Genomic DNA, 20652 nt, shown 5'->3' with positions numbered 1-20652 from the left:
ATTGCTTCCAAGCTAATGAAAATTAGGGTTGGAGCTCTCTTTCCAGTTCCCCTCCCTTAATCATGCACATTTGCCATGATATGACAGTTGTTCTGAAATTATTTTTCCAAGGATGTATAAGATGCTGGTTTAAAAATTGACTTAGGGATTAATGAAATCCATTGTAAAACATGCTCAGACAATTTTTGTCCATATATGAATCTCACTTTCTATTTATAACCCTTAAAAGTTGAAATATATTAGACACTAATTATGAAAGTTGTGTATATATACTCATACAAATCAACATATATCAATATTATGTATATATTAAGCATACATTCAGTTTAAATAAAGTGGGTAAAAGATAATATCCACATATTCAGAAATAAAAGTTGACCTCTATATTTGAAGAGCCCTAAATGCCTGTTTTTCATGGCTTCTTCTCTTTCTTTCTCCTCCAGGATAATTTCTGAGCTTTTGTTATACTCTAATAGAGGGATGGTATGGGGAGGGAGGAGGGAGGAGGGTTCAGGATGGGGAGCACATGTATACCTGTGATGGATTCATTTTGATATTTGGCAAAACTAATACAATTATGTAAAGTTTAAAAAAAAAGTTTGCCACATTCATACGAATCCTTTTTTAAAAAATCATTGTATTTTTTTACTTCTTTTTGTCTGTGCTGGGTCTTTGTTGCTGGGCACTGTATTTCTCTAGTTGCAGAGAGCAGGTCCACTCTCCAGTTGTGGTGTGCAGGCTTCTCATCGTGGTGGCTCTCTTCTTGCAGAGCACAGGCTCTAGGACACTTGGGGCTCAGTAGTTGTGGCACACAGATTTAGTTGCCCTAAGACATGTGGGATCTTCCTTGATCAGGGATTGAACCCATGTTCCCTACATTAGCAGGAGGACTCTTAACTACTGGACCACCAAGGAAGTCCCCATATGAATCCTTAAGATATTGTTTTATTTTTTATATAAGTAGGATAACATTATATATATTTTTCTACAGTTAATATTCCTCCTCTGCTTTTGTGTTTTAAAAACTTTGTGTTTTTAAGTTTCATATTTGTGGATGCATCTGTGTATATTTCATTTGTTTTCATTGTTGTGTAGAATTCCTTTATATTAGTAGAGCAAATGATAGATCCCATTGCTCATGGAAACTTGAGTTACTTCCAGTGTTTGCTATCTTGAAGAATGCTGCTGGACTTTCCCAGCAGTCCAGTGGTTAAGACTCCACCTTCTAATGCAGAGGGCGAGGGTTTGATTCCCTGGTCAAGAAACTGAGGTCCCACATGCTGTGGGGTATAGCCAAAAATTAATAGCAACAGAAAGAATGCTGCAATAATCTCTCATCGTATAACTCCCACAATTTGGTTATCTAGTCTCTGTTAATGTACATTGGTGGTGTTTCAGTTTGAGGATATTACAAATCATGATGCTGTGAACATTCATGTAGGAGTCTTTCTGGACTCATATATATTTTCATATATTCTCTTTTCTTGTGTAAATACCTGAGTGGATGTTTGGGTCATGTGTTAAGTGAATGTTTATAAGAAATGTCCATTTCTTTTTTTTTCAAGGAAATGACCAAGTTTGCATTTCCACCAGCACTATATCCAAATTCCAACTGCTCTATATCCTGGCCAGTATTTGGTACTAAATCATTGTTACTGTAAACTTCCCACTGTGTACACAGTAGAATCATAATATGGATATGAGGAGCTGTTTGCAAGTGCTGTTTCCAAGAGCAACTCCTGTTGCTCATCTTTTCATGTTTATTTATTGCTTACTCTTAGATATTCTTTATGAAGTGTCCAAATATTTACCGTATTTTGTGAACTTTTTGTCTTCTTAACATTGAGCTTTGATAGTAATTTATATTTTTTGAATAAAAGTTTTTATCTGACACATTTGGCAAATATTTACTTCCATTTGTGACTTGGATATTGATTGGGATTACATTGATCACAGTTTAGGCATCAGTTCAGTTCAGTTGCTCAGTCGTGTTCCACTCTTTGTGAACCCCATGGACTGTAGCATGATAGGCTTCCCTGTGCATCACCAATTCCTGGTGCTTGCTCAAACTCATGTCCATAGAGTCAGGGATACCATCCAACCCTCTTATACTCTGTTGTCCCCTTTGCCTCCTGCCTTCAACCTTTCCCAGCATAGGGGTCTTTTCCAATAAGTCTGTTTTGCGCATCAGGTGGCCAAAGTATTGGAGCTTCAGCTTCAGCATCAGTCCTTCCAATGAATATTCAAGGTTGATTTCCTTTAGGATGGACTTGTTTGATCTCCTTGCAGTCCAAGGGCCTCTCAATAGTCTTCTCCAACACCACAGTTCAAAAGCATCAATTCTTCAGCCCTCAGCTTTCTTTATGTTCCAACTCTCATATCCACACATGACTACTAGAAAAACCATAGCTTTGTCTACATGGACCTTTGTCGGCAAAGTAATGCCTCTGCTTGTTAATATGCTGTCTATGTTGGTCATAGCTTTTCTTCCAAGGAGAAAGCTTCTTTTAGGTATAATTATCACGAAAATTGATTGGACACCCTACATATCTTATATTGTACTATCTAGATGCAGTGCTTCCTGAAAGAGTGTCCTGATGAAGTTAAAACTGATGGTCCATCTTGGAAGGATTCTGCAACACTTAGGTGCCATCCTCCAAGGCATAGTATATGCACTGAATCACATATCATTATTTTGCCTTCAGCAGGAAAACTGTATGGGTCCAGAAAACTGAGTTCACCTCACTTACTATCACTGTCAGTGACTCATGGGAGAAATTGTGTTTAATTGATAGTATTATATGCTTGAGAACTCTCTTCAAACCAGATATGATTATAAGAAATCTTGGAATTACTTATATGCTTGATTGACTTTTATGAGCAAAATCCTCACCAACCCACAGGGAAGATATACATTTAGGGAGAAATAAACCTTAGTTTTATTCAGCCACTGAGAGTTTTGAATAATTTGTTACCACAACATAACTTGTGGGTTATACAGCCTGATAATACATTCACTTGGCAATTGCCTACAAATAAATGAATGAATGAAAGGATATGAATGAGTGAATAATGATGACTGAAATAGAGTGGAATGTCTCCTTTCTGAGGTTTTTTATACTGTATTTATATGAATCTATGGTAAGTTCATCATATTCTTCACACAAATTCTAATCATGCTTGTTTTCTAATTTTCATATTTTTTATTTCATCCGATATTACTAGACTAAAATCTAAGAAAAAAAAATCAACACTAAGGAGATTTCTTTTTCTAGGAATATAACTTTGCATCCTTTTTCTATATGAATTAATCCATACTTATGAATGAAATATGATATTATATTTAAGCAAGTTTGTCAACACCAAGATAAGATCTAGATTTATTTCTTTTATATAAGTTTTATTAAATACATTTATTATAATAAGTAATTAAAAATCACAAAATATTCAACATGTTTATTTTTTAAGTATCTTAAAAATTTTTTCCCTATACATAATATATTTAAGTCATTGTTGGTATGGCTTGCTAAGTAGCACTTGTTTGGATATAATTTTAATACACTGTTTTCACACAGAGCTCCCTATATATTATCTGAAAATAATTTAAATAAATGGCTTTCTTGTCTTGCTAAGTTACACCTATAGAAGATATAGCTAATGAGGTGTCTTCTATAATTTTACTAGATGTGTACAGCTAAAGCCACTGCATGACTTATGTAAAGACTTTTTAAAAAATCTTAGGTATTCCAGTGCACTAGCCCCACTGGGACGACCCAGAGGGATGGTATGGGGAGGGAGGAGGGAGGAGGGTTCAGGATGGGGAACACATGTATACCTGTGGCGGATTCATTTTGATATTTGGCAAAACTAATACAATTATGTAAAGTTTAAAAAAGAAAAAAAATCTTAGGTATTCCAATCAATAGGTATATTAATATATTATTTTCAAAGTAAATATATCATTTTAAGTGTTCATTGGCTGAAGAGTTTCCATTTCAATCAACAATTAAATGGACTTTGAAATAAAAGCTCTAGATGTATTTACATAATTGAGAACAAACTCATCAAATCCCTGTTTGAAAGATCAACAGATGAAGCACACAAGTCATTAAAATTCTAAGATTCCAAGTAAATTTAGTATATTTGTGTATAATAACGATTACATTTGTATTTTTAATTTTAGATAAATTTCATCTGCCATCACAGGAGGAAAATGAGAGAAATGTTAATCCTATAAATTAAATGAATAGAGATTGAGGTATTTGACCCAGACAGAAAAGAGACTTTATGTATTTATGCAGACACAGGGTAAATTAGGGGAAAATAATCACTTAGATAATTATAAAATATTACTAAGGAGGATATTGGAAGTATTTCCATTGATATCATTTGATATATATTTGATATATATTTCCATATATCAAATCATTTGATTTAAATTTAATCAACTTATCAAATATGTTCAAGTTTAGATATATATTAAACCTCAGTGCACCACTCCAATTGCACAACCATCTCATGCTCTGTTGTTCCTTTCTTCTGCCTTCAGTCTTTCCCAGCATCAGGGTCTTTTCCATTGAGTTGTTTCTTTGCATCAGGTGGCCAAAGTATTGGAGCTTCATCTTCAGTAGTAGTCCTTCCAATGAATATTCAGGGTTGATTTCTTTTAGAATTGACTGGTTTGATTTCCTTCAGTCCAAGGGACTCTCAAGGGTCTTCTCCAGCACTATAGTTTGAAAGTACTGGAGCTATCCCATCCTAATTTATCCAATGCTCACCAATATTGGAATGTTGAATTTTCTAAATCTTATTCATATCCTAAGGGAAATATTTTTCCATTTTACAATGTGAAGAACATTATACAATTTCCCCCAAACCAGATAGCTACCATTTAATGTTTCGTTTTTTTATACTCAGATTTATCTAACATTAGTTCAGTTCAGTTCATTCTCTCAGTCGTGTCCAGCTCCTTGGGCCCGATGGACTGCAGCATGCCAGGCTTCCCTGTCCATCACCAACTCCCAGAGTTTACTGAAACTCATGTCCATTGAGTCAGTGATGCCATCCAACCACCTCATCCTCTGTCATCCCCTTCTCCTCCTGCCTTCAATCTTTCCCAGCATCAGGGTCTTTTCAAATGAGTCAGCTCTTCACATCAAGTCACCAAAGTATTGGAGTTTCAGCTACAACATCAGTCCTTCTAATGAACATTCAGGACTGATCTCCTTTAGGATGGACTGGTTGGATCTCCTTGCAGTCCAAGGGACTCTCAAGACTCTTCTCCAACACCACAGTTCAAAAGCATCAATTCTTTGGTGCTCAGCTTTCTTTATAGTCCAACTCTCACATCCATATATAACTATTGGAAAAACCATAGCCTTGACTAGATGGACATTTTTTGGCAAAGTAATGTCTCTGCTTTTCAATATGCTGCCTAGGTTGGTCATAACTTTCTCCCAAGGAGTAAGTGTCTCTTAATTTTATGGCTACAGTCACCATCTGCAGTGATTTTGGAGCCAAAGTAAAAATAAAAGCAGCCACTGTTTCCACTGTTTCCCCATCTATTTGCCATCTATTTCTCCATCTAAGTGATGACACCAGATGCAATGATCTTAGTTTTCTGAATGTTGAGCTTTAAGCCAACTTTTTCACTCTCCTGTTTCATTTTCATCAAGAGACTCTTTATTTCTTCTTCACTTTCTGCCATAAGGGTGGTGTCATCTGTATATCTGAGATTATTGATATTTCTCCCTACAATCTTGATTCAAGCTTAAGCTTCATCCAGCCCAGCATTTCTCATGATGTACTCTGCATATAAGTTAAATAAGCAGGGTGACAATATACAGCCTTGACGTACTCCTTTTCCTATTTGGAACCAGTCTGTTGTTCCATGTCCAGTTCTAACTGTTGCTTCCTGACCTGAATACAGATTTCTCAAAAAGCAGGTCAGGTGATCTGGTATTCCCATCTCTTACAGAATTTTCCACAGTTTACTGTAATCTAAGGGCTTATGATTATACAGTGAAAGTGAGAAATAGATTTAAGGGCCTAGATCTGATAGATAGAGTGCCTGATGAACTATGGAATGAGGTTCGTGACATTGTACAGGAGACAGGGATCAAGACCATCCCCATGGAAAAGAAATGAAAAACAGCAAAATGGCTGTCTGGGGAGGCCTTACAAATAGCTGTGAAAAGAAGAGAAGCGAAAAGCAAAGGAGAAAAGGAAAGATATAAGCATCTGAATGCAGAGTTCCAAAGAATAGCAAGAAGAGATAAGAAAGCCTTCAATGCAAATCAATGCATTTGATCTATTTCCTCAGCAATCAATGCAAAGAAATAGAGGAAAACAACAGAATGGGAAAGACTAGAGATCTCTTCAAGAAAATTAGAGATGCCAAGGGAACATTTCATGCAAAGACGGGCTCGATAAAGGACAGAAATTATATGGACCTAACAGAAGCAGAAGATATTAAAAAGTGGCAAGAATACACAGAAGAACTGGACAAAAAAGATCTTCAGGACCCAGATAATCACGATAGTGTTATCACTGACCTAGAGCCAGACATTCTGGAATATGAAGTCAAGTGGGCCTTAGAAAGCATCACTACGAACAAAGCTAGTGGAGGTGATGGAATTCCAGTTGAGCTCTTTCAAGTCCTGAAAGATGATGCTGTGAAAGTGCTGCACTCAATATGCGAGCAAATTTGGAAAACTCAGCAGTGGCCACAGGACTAGAAAAGGTCAGTTTTCATTCCAATCCCAAAGAAAGGCAATGCCAAACAATGCTCAAACTACTACACAATTGCACTCATCTCACACGCTGGTAAAGTAATGCTCAAAATTCTCGAAGCCAGGCTTCAGCAATACGTGAACTGTGAACTTCCTGATGTTCAAGCCGGTTTTAGAAAAGGCAGTGGAACCAGAGATCAAATTGCCAACATCCGCTGGATCATGGACAAAGCAAGAGAGTTCCAGAAAAACATCTATTTCTGCCTTATTGACTATGCCAAAGTCTTTGACTGTGTGGATCACAATAAACTGTGGAAAATTCTGAAAGAGATGGGAATACCAGACCACCTGACCTGCCTCTTAAGAAATCTGTATGCAGGTCAGGAAGCAACAGTTAGAACTGGACATGGAACAACAGACTGGTTACAAATAGGAAGATGAGTGCGTCAAGGCTGTATGTTGTCACCCCGCTTATTTAACTTACATGCAGAGTACATTATGAGAAACACTGGACTGGAAGAAGCACAAGCTGGAATCAAGATTGCCAGGAGAAATATCAATAACCTCAGATATGCAGATGACACCACCTTTATGGCAGAAAGTGAAGAGGAACTCAAAAGCCTCTTGATGAAAGTGAAAGTGGAGAGCGAAAAAGTTGGCTTAAAGCCCAACATTCAGAAAATGAAGATCATGGTATTCGGTCCCATCATTTCATGGGAAACAGATGGGGAAACAGTGGAAACAGTGTCAGACTTTCTTTTTTTGGGCTCCAAAATCACTGCAGATGGTGACTGCAGCCATGAAATTAAAAGACGCTTACTCCTTGGAAGGAAAGTTATGACCAACCTACACAGCATATTCAAAAGCAGAGACATTACTTTGCCAACAAAGGTCGGTCTAGTCAAGGCTATGGTTTTTCCTGTGGTCATGTATGGATGTGAGAGTTGGACTGTGAAGAAGGCTGAGTGCCGAAGAATTGATGCTTTTGAACTGTGGTGTTGGAGAAGACTTTTGAGAGTCCCTTGGACTGCAAGGAGATCCAACCAGTCTATTCTAAAGGAGATCAGCCCTGGGATTTCTTTGGAAGGAATGATGCTAAAGCTGAAACTCCAGTACTTTGGCCACCTCATGCAGAGAGTTGACTCATTGAAAAAGACTCTGATGCTGAGAGCGATTGGGGGCAGGAGGAGAAGGGGACGACAGAGGATGAGATGGCTGTATGGCACCACTGACTCGATGGACGTGAGTCTGATTGAACTCCGGGAGTTGGTGATGGACAGGGAGGCCTGGCGTGCTGCGATTCATGGGGTTGCAAAGAGTTGGACATGACTGAGCAACTGAACTGAGCTGAACACAGTCAAAGGCTTGGCATAGTCATTAAAGCAGAAATAGATATTTTTCTGGAACTCTTGCTTTTTCAATGATCCAGTGGATATTGGCAGTTTGGTCTCTGTTTCCTCTGCTGTTTCTAAAACCAGCTTGAACATCTGGAAGTTCATAGTTCACGTATTGTTGAAGCTTGGCTTGGAGAATTTTGAGTATTACTTGGCTAGCAAGTGAGATGAGTCCAATTGTGCGGTAGTTTGAGCATTCTTTGGCATTGCCTTTCTTTGGGATTGGAATGAAAACTGACCTTTTCCAGTCTGTGGCCAGTGCTGAGTTTTCCAAATTTGCTAACATACTGAGTGCAGCACTTTCATTGCATCCTATTTTAGGATTTGAAATAGCTCAATTGGAATTCCATCACCTCCACTAGCTTTGTTCATAGTGATGCTTCCCAAGGCCCACTTGACTTCACATTCCAGGATGTATTATTTTTATAGCCTGTTACAAAGAGGACATGTATTATGATATCATAACCTAGTGAGTAACATGTATACAAGACATAGGGGATAGAAAAAGATATAATCTATTTTTAATTTATTTTTTAATTGAAGGATAGTTGATTTACAGAATTTTGTTTTTTTTCTATCAAATCTCATGAATCAGCCATAGGTATACATCTATCCCCTCCCTGTTGAACCTCCCTTCCATCTCTCCCCCCATCCTATCCCTCTAGGTTGCTATAGAGCCCCTGTTTGAGTTTCCTCAGACATATGGCAAATTACCATTGACTATTTATTTTACATATGGTAATGTAACTGTTTATGTTATTCTCTCCGTACATCTCACCCTCTCCCTGTGTTCATAAGTCTGTTCTCTATGTCTGAGAAAAAGAAATAATCTTTAAATTAGTAATTCCTATAGCAAAGTAACATGGAATGAAAGCTTAGATAGGAGATGAAAACTAAAACAGAGGAGCATTAACCCTATCATGAGTAGGCAGCTTTCTCTCTTCTGTCCTGAGTTTTCTCATCTCATCCATTAAACTGGAGTGGGTAAAGATAATAACTAGTGTTTAAGAAAAAAACAGAATGGTCAAAGGAATTGGTGACATAAAGAGATACAATATAACCAAAGAACATCAGGTAGAGACTAGCAATTTGTTTAGAAGTAATCAATGATAAAGTAAATGAAGTATTGTATCAAAATAAACCTCATTTAATCAAATACTTTTATAGTCAGGTGAATTCTTGAAAGTTTATTGGTTGAGCACCCTTCTGACACTCGGCTCTCCATAGAAATCCTCATTGGTTTGCAATGAATAAAAAAGGTATGAAGGCACAAAGAACCACACAATAAAAACTGGCTGGAAAATAACAGATCCTGAGATCAGTCTGTTTATTAACACAACTAGAAAGGCTTCTATTTAAGCACACTGCCATAGGTAGATGTGCTGGAATGAGTCTTAGAATTGAGAGCTTTAAAATGGGTCTTTGAGATGGAGTTTGTCTGCAGCACATTTATTAAGAAGTTCCCTGGGGATCCATACCTGTATCAGGAAAGGGAAGGAGGCAGAATTGAGCAGAAGGGTGAATTGAAGCAAAATCCAAGGAGTGCTCCACATCTCCATCTCTCAAGTGCAGATGGTTTTCAGTGCTTCCCACCATTATATATACACCATTATTGTATATTTGAGCCTCTTTTCAGCCTCATTTAGCACACCTTCTGGCCTTAGTGTTTTAACTGGTCACTTGAGCCACAGAGTCTAAATCCTACTCTTTATGTTCTTCTCTGGCCAGAAATCCTTATCTTGTCTTTATTGTCACAACTGGACCAGTCATTTTGATAGGTGGCCCCAAATTAAGTAGGTACTAAAATATAGTAATGCATCATTGTTCTACTAGTTCACAGCAGCATAGTCAGTTACCCATGCCACTAAACTAACTCCTGTTTTTGCCTGGTGGTCCCTTGGCATGGAAGCCTCAAGTATCTAAAGAAACAGTTAAAGATTATAATCCAATGGAGCTCCTGATGTGGACCCTGTCAGAAATGTCCCCCTTTGAGAAAAAAATATCCTCAGGAGGGCACATGTTGCCTTACAGAGATGAAATCTCTGCATCAACTCCAAGTAAGGGGGTATGGCTCCAGCAGCAATAGAGAAAGACAAATAAATTCTGAAGGCTGATAGTTCAGAATAACTTTGCTAAACATTTTTGAGGGTTCGTTACAAATTGCATTATCCCACAAGGAGTGGGTCTATTCTCTCTCAGCCAAGGGACTGAATTTGCCATAGCAGACATGCTTTGGTTGGGTGCTTATTGTCCTTTGGGTTTTAGAAACTGACCATTCAAGTCCTGAGACTGATTGTCAGCTTTCTCTGCCCTCCAACTGCAGGGAGTATGAGCTGCTTTCTAAAGTTTTTGCAGTTGTTCTTGACAATAATTGGGAATTGATAACTCAAATATATTTTAATCTTTTCCCAAACTTTCCTGAACTTAGTAATAGGCTACCAATTCTTTGCCTTTATGGTTAGTGTTTGTCACAACTTTTAAATGCCTGTTAAATACATGAGCTAATGCTCTCCTCTTCATCTGTATGTTAGTCTTATTCAACATATTTAACAGTTGGTTTGTCATTTTATGCAAAGTACTGTGTGTGCTGACCTACCACCAATGATAGGGTCTTCAGGGGCAGTCAATAGCTGAGTGATCTATTTCCAAAATGCCATCATAGTGCCTGATTTATCAAACAAGTGTTACAGGCTAATTTCCCCAGGAAGGTGACTCTAAAACTGAATGAGACATGCAGGTTGTTTATTATTAATAATGAGAATATTTGGGATCAACACCTATTAAATGGAGAGGAAGGAGAGAGAATTGGGAAAATAGTTGTCTTACTAATCTTTTTGAGATCCTTGGAATAAGAATAGCTCTTCAGAGTTAGCCTGAGTTCAGTCCTTTATGGTGAGTTCTTTGTATTTCTTATTCATGTGGATATTAGAGGTGAACCAGCCCAAGAAGCAATATGACTCTGAGCCAGCGTGAGGCAATCTCCCAAAATCCCTGTTAGTTGGTTTCCTGCCATCAGTACTCTCAACAGCCACAGCTAGAAGCCCTTCATTTGAAAAAATATCTATGTGGTACACTGTAGAATCTACTACATCGGCCATCAATAAAATTATTATTGTTTTCATATGGAGAGCTATTCATTGAAATTAAAAATTTACATCAATAGTTTGTACTTTAAGAATTTGCTAGTAGTTTTTACATACCAATCTTAGACAACAAAATAAACCTTTAAGCTTTGGAAACTTCTCTTAGGAAATTCAAGAAAAGAGATTTAAATTGCTCCAGTCATATAAATGAGACTTAAATGGTACTGTTTCCTGACTCTAAAGTTTGAATATTAGTAGATTAATAAGATGATTAACTAGTCAATACAAATAATAAGTTTTGACTTCCTAGTATGAGTCAAATACTATCCTAGGCTGTAGCAATGAAGAAAACAGACAAACATGCCTGTCTTCATGAAACTTGCTCAGTGAGGAGGCAGACAGTTTTAAAATGTACAATTAAATTCATGGGATGTAATTGTAAGTTGTATGGAGGAAAAGGGAAAACAGAAAAAAAATAGAAGGAATGAACATTTGATGAACATGTAATAATGTGTTCTAAATGTATGCAATAGTGTAGGAGTTATAGTAGTTTTAATTTTACTAATGAGAAAAATGAGGCAAAATTTTAATAATTAAATAAATTGCTTAAGTTCACATAGATAAGTGGTAAAGTTAATACTCAAACCCAGATAATTTTGGCTTTAACATTCTAGCTCTTAACTTTATACAACTGCTATAAATAGTAGACAGAATGGATTTGGAATAATCATAAATGTTATAAATATTATTTCAGAGAAAGTGGACAATAATCTTTGAGTTTCTGGTGCTATCAAGGTTAATGGCTCTGTACATATTAATACCAATAAAGCAACAATTCTGTTACTGCTTTATATAAAAAGATATCTATTCTTTCTGTTACAGGGTAAGATATATAGAATATGCATCATATTTGTAATATGTTGGGCGTAAACATTGAGATATATGTTTTGTATAGCATGTATATATATGTGTGTGTGTATGTGATGTCTCTATCTGTATGTTTCTGTGCATATATGATTGGTGGAAGAAGAGAGAAATATGAGATCCTGTAATATAGAGTATAAGAAAGTATCACAATTGCTATATTGCATAAAAAAGAGGAATCGTGGATTACTTCCTAAAAATTAAAGTATTAGAAATAAAGTGGAGTGTTTGTGATTATTGATGATTCTTCATACTGTAGCAATTATTTCAAATAATCTAATGAAGCTAGTATCTTAATCGTCATTTCCATCTGTATCTGTGCTAGGTACAACCTCTGTACAGTTTGTGCCTGTGTTAGGTTTAGCTCTTGGGTGTGGTATAAAAACAAGCAAAAGTGGGATTATTCACAAAAGAAGGTCTCATGAGGAGTTTTTAAATGATACAATTTAAAAAATGTTTCTGGATAGTCATAAAGTATTGATGAAAGAAAAAGCTATTGCTAAATAACACCTCCACCACCTTCTACCTTATGTGGAAACATATACAGATTCACTGAATAAATGAAAGTGTTTAACCAGAATGTGCCCAAATTAAAATGAAGATCACCATCCAGTCAAACAGGGCACTCAGGAAAAAAACATATTTTTACCACAGTACATAAAAATTCAACTTATGTTATGTGTTGTCCTGAATATATACTATTAGACTAATTATCTTTTTTGACAGCGCTGGTTAATAGATTTCAATCAATAATTTAACTTTTCTATATATAGTTTTATATACTGTTACTGCATAAAATTGAAAAATATTTTTCAAGACTTTTTTAAAAAAATGAAGTATAATTTTGATTTGAAATAGAATGAACAAAATCCTATATAGCCTGTGCCAGTGTTTAATTGCATGCTATATAATTTTTCCAACATATTTTTATTATACATTTAGTGTTTTTCCTAGTTTTTTGACATATCATAAACATTTGTTGATTTGATAGTTATGTATTATAAAATTATTACTAACTTACTTTTAGCTAACACTTCCATCATGTCACATAATTATCACATGTTTTCCTGTGATGAAAACATTTAAGGTATACTCTCTTAGAACTTTCAAGAATAGAATACAACATTGTTATCTATAATCACAATAATGTACATTAGATCCCCAGACTTACTCGTCTTCAAACTGTGAGTTTGTACTCTTTGCCTTGCAACTCCCCATTTCTCCAAAAGGGCAACCCAGGGGACTCATTCTATTCTGTATCACTGGGTTCAGCTTTTTTTAGATTCCTATATAAGTATTCAAATACGCAGTATTTGTCTTTCTGTATCTGACATTGCACTAAGAATTATGCCCTCAAGTTCCATCCATGTTGTCAAAAAGAGTAGGATTTTCTTCTTATGACTGAATAATATTCTGTTGTGTGCATGTATATACATATGCATCACAACTTCTTTATTCATCTGTGAGAGGACCCTTAGATTGTATCTATATATTTATTATCGATAATGCTGCAGTCATCATTAGAGTTCAGGTATTTCCATGATGTCTTATTTTCATTTTACACAGGAATTTTGTTTTAAATTTTTAAGAACTTTTCATAATATTTTACATAGTGGCTGTAATAATTCATACTCCCATCAACAATGAAAAAGGATTCCATTTTCTTCACATCGTTACTAACATGTATATCTTGTTTTTTGATCATAGCCGTCTTCACAGGTGTGAGGTGAAATATCTCATTGTATTTTGATTTGCATTTTCCTGATATCTCTGCTCTTTTGTTTTTGATTGTATTTTTTTTTCTTTTTGGTATTGAGTTGTACGAGTTCTTTATGTATTTTGGATATTAACTTATCATCAGGTAGAGGGTTTGCAAATATTTTCTGCCATTACATAAGTTTCATTTTGTTTGCCTTTTATTTTGTTGGTTATTGTTGTTGCTGTGCTTTTTAGTTTGATGTGGTCCCACTTACTGATTTTTGCTTTTGTTGCTTATGCTTAGGTGTCATATTCAAATAACTGTTGCCCAGACAAATATCAAAAAACTCTTCTCCTATGTTTACTTCTAGGAGTTTTCTGGCTTCAAGTCCTATATGTAAGTCTATTCCATTTTGTTTTACTTTTTTGTGAATGGTGTGAGATAAGGCTTCAATTTTATTTTTGTCCTGTGGTAATCTAGTTCCCATATCACCATTATCTATTGTGATTCAGTATTTTATGTCTAAGTTATTGGTGAGACAGTCATACCATTAATTAAATAAGAAGGAAAGAAGACAAAAACTTGAAGGGAGAAGAAATTGAATCTTAATTTGAACATGTAGAATTTTGTGTCAGTCATTGGTTGTAACTGGTGATTTCCAGCAGGTTTTTGGAAAAACAGGTCTGAAGAAGTTAAAAAAGGAAACTTTAGGGGGTGATCAACTCACCACTAAAGCTTGAATGGCTAGATAGAGTTACCATGGGTAGAAAAACTAAACAGACATTATTTAACATCAGAAAAAATATCAGAAGAGATGAAACTCTATAATGTAGATGTCATCAATCATGTTGGCATGTATAATTAATAATTTGAAAAAATATGTGAAGATAATTATTATAAAAACATAAATACATCATGCTAAAAAACATTAAAAAGTTCATTAAAAAATAAAACCAGTAATTTATTAGATTAAAGTAATATTTCCATAGCTTAGCAGTTCTACTCTTTTGATCATAACATTATTGCCTGTTAAGAAAAACTGTTATTAAAATCTACCAGGGGATGACTTAGCTGCTGCATAAACTATTTTAACTTGCCTATTTTGTCCTTTCCATATGTGGATATATCTACTTTGTGAAGTGCAATTATGATGTGATATGATACATCATTTTTCTAACAAATCATTGTCGTTTAGTAACATTTCCCTTACATTGTCAAATTTCCAACTATTCTGTCATATTTAAAACATGTTTTTTACAGTTTTATTTTAGTTTAGGAATTTAGGGTTATGGTATCAAAAATTCAGGCCACAATTTCTATAAGATTCAGTACTCATTGAACTTGGAATTTTGCTATTTGTGAATGCTATATTGTAATGTTTATGTTTGATGTTAATTTTAACAATTCCTTAAGACACATATTATTATCTGTCATTGTTTTCAAAGTAGAGTTCAAAGAATTCTGCATTTAGCACTCAGATATGCTTGTTCCATAGGCTAGATTAAAGATGAAATATCACTGGCCAAAATGTTGCATTCTTTAAATTTCCCATCATTTGGATTTGAAAGTATGATTCTATTTCCTTCAAATACAGGAAAGGAAAATTCTTGTTTAAAAACTATCTGGGATATTCAAAATTCTCTACATCCTGATTTTTGAGTGTCATATTAAGCAGGTGATATAGTACTACTTGCAATTTTTAGTTTAAATATGTGATTTTCCTATAATGAAACCCTGGGAACAAAAATTCCACCTGACTTATTGCAGGCAGTTATAATGGCTCTTTCCTTACCATCTTTATACATTTTGTGATCTATGTAATACTTTCTGAATTACTTTTTGGTAGGTAACATGGAAGCTAATTCTGTGTTATGCAGCTATTTCTAAATATAACTTTACCAGCAAGTGATTTTAGCACTTAAAAAAAAAATTGAGCCATGTTGCTGAAGAAAAATTTTATTTTTTTAATATAAATTTATTTATTTTAATTGGAGGCTAATTACTTTACAATATTGTATTGGTTTTGCCATACATCAACATGAATCTGCCACGGGTATACACGTGTTTGAAGAAAAATTTTATTTTCACTTGTGTTCATTAAGTTGGTAATTTTCCTCACTATATCCAAAATATTAAACCATTCAATAGTTGCTCAGGAATGACTATTTTTTTTAATTTATTTTTTTGAAAAATAATTGCTTTACAGAATTTTGTTGTTTTCTAAGTCATCTTTTATTGATATGCACAGGGTTTAATTGAATTATATTATTAAGTAATAAAATGTTTCATCTAAATTAAACTAGTTTGTGTGCAAACCCAAAAGAACCTTGGTAAGTCAACAGTTGGTACAGATGTAATAATGAGTAGCCTATTAGCATATGCATTTGCAGTATGTTTTACAAGTAGCGTTGAGGCTATTAATTAATCTCTAAAATCAGTTTGATGGAAGTCACTTATGAAAGTTTGTATATAATTTCTGATCTTATCAATAGTTCATTAAAATTGATAGCTTCAAGCTCCTTTAGAGAATTAAGAGAAAACCATGGAAGTATAATGTGTTAGTAGAACAAAGGGGTTAAGCAATGAATTACTGGTGTCATAAATATCCCTAGTGGGAGCATCCAAATGGTTAATACTTAAAATCCCAAGGTTAAGGATCCCAGTTTCCTATGGCCTGTTAAGTATAGGCTGTAGCAAACAGGGAAAAAAAAAAAAAAAAAAGGAGATGGTAGTGAGGGGGCATCTGCTTCCTTAACAATTTGGCTCAGATAGTAATTAATGCCTCATTGTTAGGGAAATAAACCATCTCTTGAATGATAAACATCTGCATGAGTACTTACTTGGAGGTGGCAGGTATATTATTGTTCTGCATTTCTATTGGCTACACCAGTGAATATGAGAGAAGTGTTATTAGTAAATGTATTTAATTTTTGCATTGTTAACAACACCCTGCCAATCTTTTTCTGAGCACATAGAAAACCAAGTTCATTATTTTTTGCATACCAACTATAAAGAAAATAAAAAATCCTAATCTCTTAATTCATTTTGTTTGTTTGTTTGTAAATACCAATGACTGGTTGGATGATATGCACTCCTAAAATAGCACCTTATAGTTCACCTTGTGATAAATGCTTTCTATAAATTTGCTTGGTTTAAATGAATAAGACTGCCTTCCTATTGCTCTCATTCTCAGTGAATTGACTCATTGTTTATTTCAGTCTCAGCAGAGGTATAATGTAACCTTTGAAATAATGGAACCTCCCCTACTGTCAGAGAATACAAACAGTCACCTCCTCTTTCAGGGAAAACAACTACTTTTCTTTTAAAAATATATTTTAGTCTCTTTTCAAAACAATTTTATTAATATAACTGTGATATTCCCAAATAAAAATACTCATTTTTTTATTGTTGCAGAAGAGAGGTTAGTTTTATAATAATGAAGGTGTAAAAATCAAATTGCTCCCCTTCTTTGTTTTCTTTTTTTTTTTTTAATTTTTTTTTAATTTTATTTTATTTTTAAACTTTACATAATTGTATTAGTTTTGCCAAATATCAAAATGAATCCACCACAGGCATACATGTGTTCCCCATCCTGAACCCTCCTCCCTCCTCCCTCCCCACACCATCCCTCTGGGTCATCCCAGTGCTCCAGCCCCAAGCATCCAGTATCGCGCATCGAACCTGGACTGGCAACTCGTTTCTTGCATGATATTTTACATGTTTCAATGTCACTCTCCCAAATCTTCCCACCCTCTCCCTCTCCCACAGAGTCCATAAGACTGTTCTATACATCAGTGTCTCTTTTGCTGTCTCGTACACCAGGTTATTGTTACCATCTTTCTAAATTCCATATATATGCGTTAGTATACTGTATTTCTGTTTTTCCTTCTGGCTTGTTTTCTTTTTTTTTTAACCTTTTATTTTGTATTGGGGGATAGCTGATTAACAGTATTATGATAGTTTCATGTACACTGAGAAGGGATTCAACCATACTTATACATGCATCCATTCTCCCCTAAACTGCCCTCCCATCCAAGCTGCCACATCACATTGACAGAGTTCCATGTGCTATACAGTAGGTTCTTGTTGGTTATTTTAAATATAGCAGTGTATACAGGCAACCATGAGTTTATTCTCTAAGTCTGTGAGTCTCTTTCTATTTTGAAACTAAGTTAATTTGTATCACTTTCCACATAAAAGTGAAGTCATACAATGTCTTCTTCTCTGTCTGACTTACTTCACTCAGTATAGCAATCTCTCCCTTCTTTGTTTTTTACCATTAAAAAAAAAATATGCATAGGTACAAATCATCACCTAAAGACACAGTCTCAAATTCTAAAGTCTAATTATACATGTGTATCTAATGAGTAAACCTATTGGTCTAAATCAGGGTGTAAAGATATATTTAAAAACAAATATAAATAGATATTTAAAATTCATACATCGTACAGATTGTTATTTATAAAAAAAAGAGCTTATGTAGATATTTAACTTTTCACAGTACGTTCTTAGTTAAAAGGCATATATTAGATTGGTAGAAAAGTAATTGCGGTTTCAGACTGTGAATTTTAAATATTATAACTAGTCTCAAACACATCTTTATTAATCAAAGTAGGAACCATTATAATCAACACATTTTTGTCAACAAGATATAAGTTTTATTCCTGTAGCATAAAAATCCATATTTGGACTTCAACAAACTCTTGGAAAGAATTTTCTGCCTCCTTCTGGTTGTGGAAGCATTTTCCCTGCAAAAAGTTTTTAAGATGCTTAAAGAAGTGGTAATCAGTTGGTGAAAGGTCAAGTGAATATGGCAGATGAGGCAAACTTCGTTGCCCAATTCATTAAACTTTTTTGAAGGGTTCATTGTACAACATGCAATAGGGCATTGTCATGGAGAACAATCAGGGCCATTCTGTTTACCAATGCTGGCTGCAGGCACGGCAGTTTTCAGTGCATCTCATCAATTTGCTGAGCATACTTCTGAGCTATAATGGTTTCACCAGGATTCAGAAGCTATAGTGAATCAGATGGGTATCAGACCACCAAACAGTGATCATGACCTGTTTTTGGTGCAAGTTTGGCTTTGGGAAGTTAAGTGTTTGAAGCTTCTTGTTTGTCCCAACCACTGAGCTGGTCATCACTGGTTTTTGTATAAAATCCACTTTTTGTCACATGTTACAAATCTGATTGAGACATGGTTTATTGTTTTTGCATAGAATAAGAGAAGACACACTTCAAAAAGACAGGTTTTTTGATTTGTGGTCAGCTCATGAGGCACTCATCAAGATTTTTCACCTTTCCAATTTGCTTCAAATGCCAAACAAACCATAGAATGGTCATGTTGAGTTTTTTGGCAACTTTTGTGAGAGGATCAGCTTCAAAGACTGCTCTCAGTTGGTCATTGTCAACTTCCCATGGCCAGCCACTGCACTCCTCATCTTCAGGGCTCTTTTCTCCTTTGCAAAACTTGTTGAACTTTCACTACACTGTACAGTTGTTAGAAGCTCCTGGGCCAAATGCATTGTTGATGCTGTGAGTTGTCTAGGCTGCTTTACAACACATTTTGAACTCAAATAAGGAAATAGCTTGAATTTGCTTTTTGTCTAACATCATTTCCCTAGTCTTATAAATATGAAATAAAGAGCAAGTAATTAGTCATTAGCAAAAAAGCATGAAGCAAGATGTGCAATAATCTGATGTATGACATAACCATGTTTATTTAAGAATGTATTCCAATATCAAATAGCAAATTTCAACAGTGCAAAACTGCAATTACTTTTGTACCAACCTAGATGCAAAAAATCAGTTGATCTTATCTGAACTTTGTTTCAATTGTTTTCAGTTGGATCATAAACAGCATTAATTTAAATATTGATCCTGGCTAAGGCCCCATTTCATGCAAACATTGGCAAAATAAAGGACAGAAATGGCATGGACATAACAGAATCAGAAAATATTAAGAAGAAGTGGCAAGAATACACAGAAGGACTGTACAAAAAAGATCTTAATGACTCGGATAACCATGATGGTGTGATCACTCACGTAGAGCCAGACATCTTAGAGTGTGAAGTCAAATCAGCCTTAGGAAGCATCCCTACGAACAAAGCTAGTGAAGATGATGGAATTCCAGCTGAGCTATTTCAAATCCTAAGAGATGATGCTGTTAAAATGCTACACTCAATATGCCAGCAAATTTGGAAAACTCAGCAGTGCCCACAGGACTGGAAAACATCACTTTTCATTCCAATCCCAAAGAAAGGCAATGCCAAAGAATGCTCAAACTACCACACAGTTGTACTCATTTCACATGCTAGCAAGGTCTTGCTCAAAATCCTCCAAGCTAGGTTTCAGCAGTACGTGAACCAAGAACTCCCAGATGTACAGCCTGGATTAAGAAAAGGCAGATGAACCAGAGATCAAATTGCCAACATCCATTGGATCATGGAAAAAATAAGACAATTCCAGGAAAACATCTTTTCTGCTTCATTGACCATGCCTTTGCCTCCTGAGAAATCTGTATGCAGATCAAGAAGCAACAGTTAGACCCAGACATGAAACAACAGACTGGTTCCAAATTGTGAAAGGAGAACGTCAAACTGTATATTGTCATCCTGCTTTTTTAACTTCTATGCAGAGTAAATCATGCCAAATGCTAGACTGGATGAAGCTCAAGCTGGAATCAAGATTTCTGGGAGAAATATCAATAACCTCAGATATGCAAATGACACCACCCTCATATCATAAAGCAAAGAGGAACTAAAGAGCCTATTGATGAAGGTGAAAGAGAAGAGTGAAAAAGCTGATTTAAAATTCAGCCT

The sequence above is a fragment of the Bos indicus genome, chromosome 8 (genome assembly GCF_029378745.1).
Source record: "Bos indicus isolate NIAB-ARS_2022 breed Sahiwal x Tharparkar chromosome 8, NIAB-ARS_B.indTharparkar_mat_pri_1.0, whole genome shotgun sequence".
Lineage (NCBI taxonomy): Eukaryota > Metazoa > Chordata > Mammalia > Artiodactyla > Bovidae > Bos > Bos indicus.
This window is presented reverse-complemented; position numbering follows the sequence as displayed.